Source organism: Theropithecus gelada, chromosome X (assembly GCF_003255815.1).
Source record: "Theropithecus gelada isolate Dixy chromosome X, Tgel_1.0, whole genome shotgun sequence".
Taxonomy (NCBI): domain Eukaryota; kingdom Metazoa; phylum Chordata; class Mammalia; order Primates; family Cercopithecidae; genus Theropithecus; species Theropithecus gelada.
The window spans coordinates 142151790-142159787 of NC_037689.1; the positions used below are offsets into that span (position 1 = coordinate 142151790).

Consider the following 7998-nt stretch of genomic DNA (forward strand, 5'->3'; position numbering starts at 1 on the left):
CTGATATTTTTACTGCAAAGTATCTAAAGAAATATTAACTCACTTTGCACACATTGCCCAGGTGCCAACTATGTGCCAGGGATGTGCAACATTCTCTAATACTAGAAGTGGACCCACACAAGGAAGAATAACTCCACCCCTAAATCCCAATACTGTTCCTATTGAGTAACACTGACTTAGACCAATCACAGGGCATCGTCTATGGCTGGGCACATGGCACTTGACCAAACTTGTGATTCTGTTAGGAAGGAAGAAGAGGGATGGCTAGCAAGTAGATAAATATCTGTGACTACAACAGGCAGGATCTACTCTTTTTGAGCAATTAAAATGTGTCAAATACTCTGCTCAGCAGTTTATGTACATTATATCATTTTACTGTCAAGTAAGCCTTCAAGAAAGTTTATTATTATCCACACTTTACAGGTGAGAAGACTGAGCCTCAATTTGAGAAGGGTAAGGCATTTCCCCAAGCTCGTTTAGCTGACAAGTAGCATCATCCAATTTCAGGCTCGGTATTCACAGAAACTTCACCTTTTTATCAAAACAACAACAAAACTTGATTTCTATGCTCATGAAGTACACACAGAGCATAAACATCTCCGACTTTGCTTCTTCAAGTTGATAAGTGACTCACATAGAAAAATGTGCCTCATGGAATCTAGTCCTTCATTGATCCTTTCATGAATGAAGATTATTAAATTGCTCAGACCATCCCTATACTACTTATAACTGGCTTTAGAATGGATTTCCACACCTAGCACTGCTTTAACCCTAATGTTAAATATTTAGCGTAACAAGGGTTCTTTTAACACTGATATTTGAAAAAGTGTATATACTTTTTCCAAGCCTCAGAATATAAAATGTGTTGTAATATCATACATATTGGTAAATCATATTTTCAGTTTGTCCTCAATTTCAAGTAAATCCTCAGCCAAATAAACTAGAAGGTTAATAAATCACTTTAATGACAATAAATGGAAGTTTCCCTAAGTATATTTCTGCAATAAATAGTTTCTATTATTAATTTTTGAAAGATTAATTTGAGGTGAGATTATTGTCAATAAAGTTGGGGATCCTTGGCTGTGAATTGCTATTCCTCATCTATGTATATTATATACCATTTTTACTCCTCCACCATGGAAAAACTAACTTCCAGTTTTAAGGTACTTCAACTGATACATTTATTAAGAAATTATCAATCTTGTAAATTATATTCTTCATGGTGTCTCACTGGCTAACTTTAAGATTGCAAATTTCTGTAGTATAGATAGAATAAACATGACTTAGTTTAGAAAAAAATACTGCTTTTCTAGAATTACAATAATATACTCTACTATTAAAATTAGAAGAAACGTAGTTTTTCCATTGGCATAAAATTGTTTCCCCATTGGGAACATTTAATACATAGTGATAATTAGTTATGGTAGATGTCTTGATTAGTGAATAGAGCATGAGTTTCAAAACCAAGATGATTTGACTTTAAGTTCCAGCTTTGCTTTTCTAGCTATGTGACTTTGGGCAAATTATTTAACATCTCTAGGCTTCAGTACCTTCTTCAAAATAGAGGTACTATTCAACTATCAGATAATATTCACATAATGTGCATTTCATAAATTGTAATCATTAATAATAATTAAGTTTTGGCCATTTTGTGAAGCGACAAAGACTGAGAGGTTGTGGCTGCATTGCCAACCTAGAGCAGTAGTAGCCTTCTCCGCACAGAACCTGGGAGTAGGAGACTCAGAATCAAATCTCTTCTCCTTCCCCCATCCTAGTTTTGGCTTTGGGAGAAACCTTACAAACACAATGGCTAGCAATGTTACCAACAAGAGAGATCCTCGTTCCATAAATTCCTGTGTGTTTTTTGAGAATCTCAGAACTCTTGAGGTCAAGAAGTCTGAAGTGGAGGCAATCTTTTTGTAGTATGACAAAATCTGGGGTTGCCCTGTTCATAAGGGCTTTGCCTTTGTTCAACATGTTAATGAGAGATACCCGGGCTGCTGTGGCAGGGGAGAACAGCAGAATGATCGCCGGCCAGGCTTTAATATTAATCTGGCTGCAGAGCCAAAAGTGAAGTGAGGGAAAGCAGGTGTAAAATGATCTGCAGTAGAGATGTATGGCTCATCTTTTGACTTGGACTATGATTTTCAATGGGATTATTACGATAGGATATACAGATACCTAGCACATGTTCCCCCTCCTCCTCCCACTGCTCAGGCTGTTTTGTCCTTGAAAGGCCAGAGTGCATTAGAAAACACCTCATGAAGCGGCAAAAGTGGCTCTAATTCTGAGTGGACAAGGGGATGTCCCAAGTCTGGAAAGTTGAAAGGAGGTGATGTTTAGGCTGTGAAGAAGGAATTGACCCAGATAAAACAAAATGTGTGTTCTCTACTGAAAAACATGAAAAAAAAAATTGAAAAGGAACAGAGCAAACCAGCGGTAGAGATGAAGAATGGTAAGTCAGAAGAGGAGCAGAGCAGCAGATCACTGAAGCAAGGTAAGACTAATGTGAAGATGCAGTCTGAGGGGGATGCAGATGACTATTGGATGATGATCATAAGGAAGATGGGGGATGATCAGCTGGAGTTAATCAAGGATGATGAACAAGAGGCTGAGGAAGGAGAAGATGACAAAGACAACGCCAACGGCGAGGATGACTCTGAAGCATATTGTGGAGTTTAGAAATCTTATCCAATTATTTTATTACCTAGGTGCTTGTAAGATCAGCTCTTTCACCAGATTCTCTCCCCTAGTACCTTCAAAGCATGCCCACTGTTCTCACCATCCTTGCCCCTCCCATGCTCACTAATTCATATTGCCCTGTGCCTAGTCCCATTTCACTTCCTTTGACACTTTTTGTTGTTTTGTAGTCTTACCTTATAATTTATGCTTTTAATTTTTATTCCTATTTATGACTTAATAATCAAAAGAATGTATGGTTATTATCAACTGTCTCCAAAATAATCTCTTGTTATGCATTGAGTACAGTTCTTTTCATTCATACATAAATTCAGTAGTTGCTTCCCTAACTGCAGAGTCAATCTCATTTATTTGAGTAGCACCGGAAACCATCCTTGAGTTTAAAAGCATATATGTTATATTCTCACATAAGTTTGCATGTGAGGCAGTTCAACACAAATGTAACAATGTGTTTTTGTGAATGAGAGTTGGCATGTCAGTTGTATTTTTTAGAAAATTAATCAGCATTATCAATTTAAGATTTGTTCTCTAAAGTTGATACTGTGAGATATTTCTGTGAACAGCCCGATGTTTGGGACCTTTTTTCCCTCAAAATAAACAGGTCCTTATTAAACCAGGAATTTGGAGAAAAAATTAATATCATAATCATATACTCATTCAGAGTCTTTATCCATGTACCTTGGTGGAACACATGATCTCAATCAATCCGAATCAGATCACTGCTGGGACCAGTAGTCAACTATTCAGCCAAATGTCAGGATGGTGTGGTAGAGATAGATTTAAAACCGTAAGTAGAACCCATAAGATTTAATGATTGACTTGAGATGAGTGTGGAAAAATAAATAGTCCAGAACCATACCTGAGTAACTATGGTTTAAGTTATTCAGTAAATGGGGGTACCATTGATAAGAAAATGAATTCTCAAGAAGGAGCAGGTTTGGAGAGAGAGAGAGAGAGAAAGAGAGAGAGAGAGAGAGAGAGAACTTTGGGGTATCCTTGGGACATTCAGAAACTGGCAGCTAAATGGCAGCTTACTAAATGGCCAGGAAATCAATGGAGAAGTTTGAGATAGGTCTAGAGAAATAGACATTACTAGTATAGTTGAAATAACTGGAACTACTAGTGTGAGTGAGACAAATCTAGAATTGTAATTTCAAGATTGCAGTTTTATTCAGAAAATTAAAGGGTGAAAAGGGTAGGAAGAGAAATAATAAAATATATCCAGACCTGTTTATCCAACTGTTCACTAAATAGCCACACACCCTTTTTATCTTTATAATGCATTACTGAAAGAACCAGTGTATATGCTATTACGTCTACCTAATATGCCCTTTTTACTTTCTCAACTACTCCCTGTTGTTATCTTTTAGCAAACTCCTTTTCATTTTCCAGGATTCCATTTAATGTCAACTAACCCAAAAACCTAACCTGTAAACTCCATTTAACTTCAACTAACCTGGAATGCTCTATGTACATCTGTATCACAGTAGTCGTTATGGACTGAATTTTGTCTCCTTCCTCCAAATTTGTATGTTGAAGTCTTAATCCCTACTCCCTCGGAATGTGACTGTATTTGGACATAGAATTTTAAAGAAACAATTGACATTAGATGAAGTCACTACGGTGGGCCCTAATCCAGTATGACTTGTATTCTTATAAGAAGAGGAGTCTGTGACACATAGACACACACAGAGGAAAGACCATGTGAAGACAAAGGAAGAAGAGAAGCCAGCCATCAACAAGCCAAGAAAAGAAGTCTCAGGAGAAACCAAACCTGCCGACACCTTGATCTTGGATTTCTCGCTTCCAGAACTGTGAGAAAATAAATCTTGGTTTAATCTATTCAGTCTGTGATACTTTTGTAATGGCAGCTCTAGCAAACTAATACAGCTCTTTAACACATGTACTGAAAGAACTGAAATCAGAACTTTGAAGAGATATCTGAACTCCCATGTTCATTATAGCCTTACTCACAACAGACAAGGTATGGAAACAAGCGAAGTTTCAATAGACAGATGAAGATTTTAAAATGTGGTATATACGTACAATGAGATATAATTCAGCCTTGAAAAAGAAAAATCTTGCAATACATGCAATAACATGTATGAACCTAGAGGACGTCAAGTTAAATAATCTGGTCACAGAAGGACAAATACTGCATGATTCCACTTACATAATGTATCTAAAATAGTCAAAATCATGGAAGCAGAGAATACAATTGTGGTTTCCAGGGGTGAGAGGTGGTGTAGGGGAAATGGAAAGTTGTTTTTCCATTGGTAGAAAGATTCTATTATGCTAGATGAATAAATTCTAGAGATCTGCTGTACAAGGTAGCACCTATAGTTAACAAAATAGTACTGTGCACTTCAAAATTTAAGAGGATAGATCTTGTGTTAAGTCTTAGTACTGCAAAAACAAACAAAAAGTAACACAAAGGGACACAAAGGAAATTTGGTAGGTGTTAGATATGTCTATTATCTTGATTGTGATGATGGTATTAAGGGTATTTGCAGGTGCACAAATTCCTCAAATTGTACTCATTGAATTTGTGCAGTTATTTGTATATCAATTAGATCTCAACAAAGCTGGTAAAAAATAAGAGTTGACTAACAAAACCAAATAGCACAAAAATGTCAAAATAGAAATTTTAAAATGAATATTTCATAGAGGCAATTGGGACACATTCAAATATGACTGGGCAAAGAGTAGAGCCAGGCAACATGAGGCAGAGAAAAAAATGCTGTTGTAATAAATCTATAAGACAACCTGACACAAAATTGATGCCCATCGGTTTATGAATATTGTGGTGTACTTAGAGGTTCTTCTTGTGGATAATAGGCAAATTGTTGTAGCTCTATGCTATAGCAGATCTTTGGATTTACAAGGTATATATTTTTGTATCAATGAGATAATTTTATATTTGCGCCAGGCACGGTGGCTCACACCTGTAATCCCAGCATTCTGGGAGGCTGAGGTGGGTGGATTGCTTGAGGCCAGGAGTTCACGACCAGCCTAGACAACGTGGTGAAACCCCATCTCTTCTAAAATTACAAAAATTAGTCGGGCATGGTGGTACGTGCCTGTAATCCCAGCTACTCAGGAGGCTGAGTCAGGAGAATTGCTCGAACCCGGAAGGTGGGGGTTGCAGTGAGTTGAGATCGTGCCATTGCACTCCAGCCTGGGCAACAGGGTGAGACTTCATCTCAAAAAAAGTAGTAATAATGATAAAAACTTAGGTCTGCAATTTGGTGTATATTGATCATAACATGAAATATGTCTCCCACTATTACTGTGTGGGAGTTTAAATCTCTGTGAAGGTCTCTCAGAACTTGCTTTATGAATCTGTGTGCTCCATAAACATATATGCACCCAACACATATCCATAAAGCAAGGTCTCTAAGAACTTGCTTTAAGAATATGTGTTGGGTACATATATATTTAGGATGGTTAGGTCTTCTTCTTGAATTAAACCTTTAACTACTAAGTAATGCCGTTCTTTGTCTTTATTGGCCTTTTTGGTTTAGCATCTGTTTTGTCTGAAATTAGGACTGCAACCCCTACCTTTTTTCTGTTTTTCATTTGCTTGGTGGATTTTTCTCAAACCCAATTCAGCTTCTTTCAATAACACATTCTGCAAGGAGAGTTAGTATTCTGGTTACTATTCTCTCGCCATCAGAATCTTAACTGAAAAGAAAGGCAGGGTCTATTTACTCCAGAAAATTATATGTTACTAATTGAATGAATTCTGAAATATAGATGATGAAATTATTTATTTTAAATGACTCTATTAAAATTCTGCAAAGAGAAGGTCCAGTTTACTATACATACTTATATCCGATGCACAACAGTCTAAGATACATACTATTTGAAGAATTTTGTTTGCCAGTGGGAGCACAAAGGTAAATAAGATATCATCTCCGTACTGCAGAGCAGTGGACACTAGTGGATAATACAAATACATCAGGCAAACATGTCTTATCTTGTAATTCATTTAGTCAACAAATATTTGCAGAGTGAACCAAAGTTAAACTTGAGTGACACTGCTACTACACTACCTCTAGAGATTATAGGCATCTTACCCATCACCCTTACTGATACCACATGAAGCAGCATCCCATGAAGCCAGGTGACAGCAACCACTGGTTTTGTTTTTGAATTGCTACCACTTTGATTCACTAGCATACATACGTATCAGACTGGGAGTAACAGTTTCAATATTGGCTCAGTTGAGAATGTAGTCCAAACAACAGTACTTGCATACTTTCATTCCTACCATTCAGACATCCACTGGAACAACTGCTATACAAAGAAATGCCCCCTTCAACTTTGGTGGGTAATACACAGGTACTTTTTGCCATCATTGCCACTTCAAGGCCCAACGCTATTTGCTTTAATAGAAAACACTTCAACTTTGCTTTTGCCACTTGGCTCTCACTTAGTACCTCAACAACTACAGGTTGTGTAACTTGTAGTCGTGTAGTGTGGAGTTTAATTAAAGTTAACAGGAACAGCTGGATCAGTTTCTACTGCTTCTACAATAACTTTAATCACCTTTTCCATCAAAGGTGCCAAACTGGGAACACTATATAGACACTTTTTTGGTGAACTGATTAGAAATCAGTCTCATTACAAAGAAATTACCTTACCTAACTGGCCAGGATAGTTGGATACTAGAGGCCAGAGGGTCCTAGGTGAAGGCCAGAGTAGGGATTGCCGTAGTTAAGCAAGGAAATAAAATGTTTAAAGCTCCATGTTTGAGCTTATATGCTAGTAAAAGAAAGATGAAATCAGTAATGTGACATCTTTCACTGACAAACTCAGTAGTAAGAACAGGAAGAGAAAGGTGGGAAGGAAATTATGCTTACTGAGATCCCACAATCTGCCAACTATTTATTTAAACACATTGAACCTTATGACAGGTCCATGAAGGAGAAAAACAAAACTCATAGAAATTAAGTAACTTACCGAAGGTCACATTCTTAGAAAGTTCTTGCTATAGACTGAATTGTTGAAGCCCTAATCCCTAATGTGATAATATTTGGAGATGGGGCCTTTGGGAGATAAGTAGGTTTAGGTGAGGTCATAAGGGTAGGGCCCCCATGGTAGGATTAGTGCCCTTGTAAGAAGAGGAAGAGACTTTCTCTCTCTCTCTCTCTCCCCCTCTCTCTCTGCTGTCTACAAACCAAAAGAAAAAGGTACATCCAACTCTAAGCCAGGAAGAGAGTCCATAACACAGCCCCACTGTCCCGGCACCCTGATTTTGGACTTCCAGCATTCAGAACAGTGAGAAAAACAAAC

The 7998-nt window shown here is 37.4% G+C and overlaps 1 pseudogene; it reads left to right on the forward strand.

Annotated features, from left to right (window-relative positions):
- The first annotated feature begins 1803 nt into the window (after positions 1–1803).
- Positions 1804–2682, forward strand: LOC112616100 (annotated as a pseudogene).
- Positions 2683–7998: the final 5316 nt, after the last annotated feature.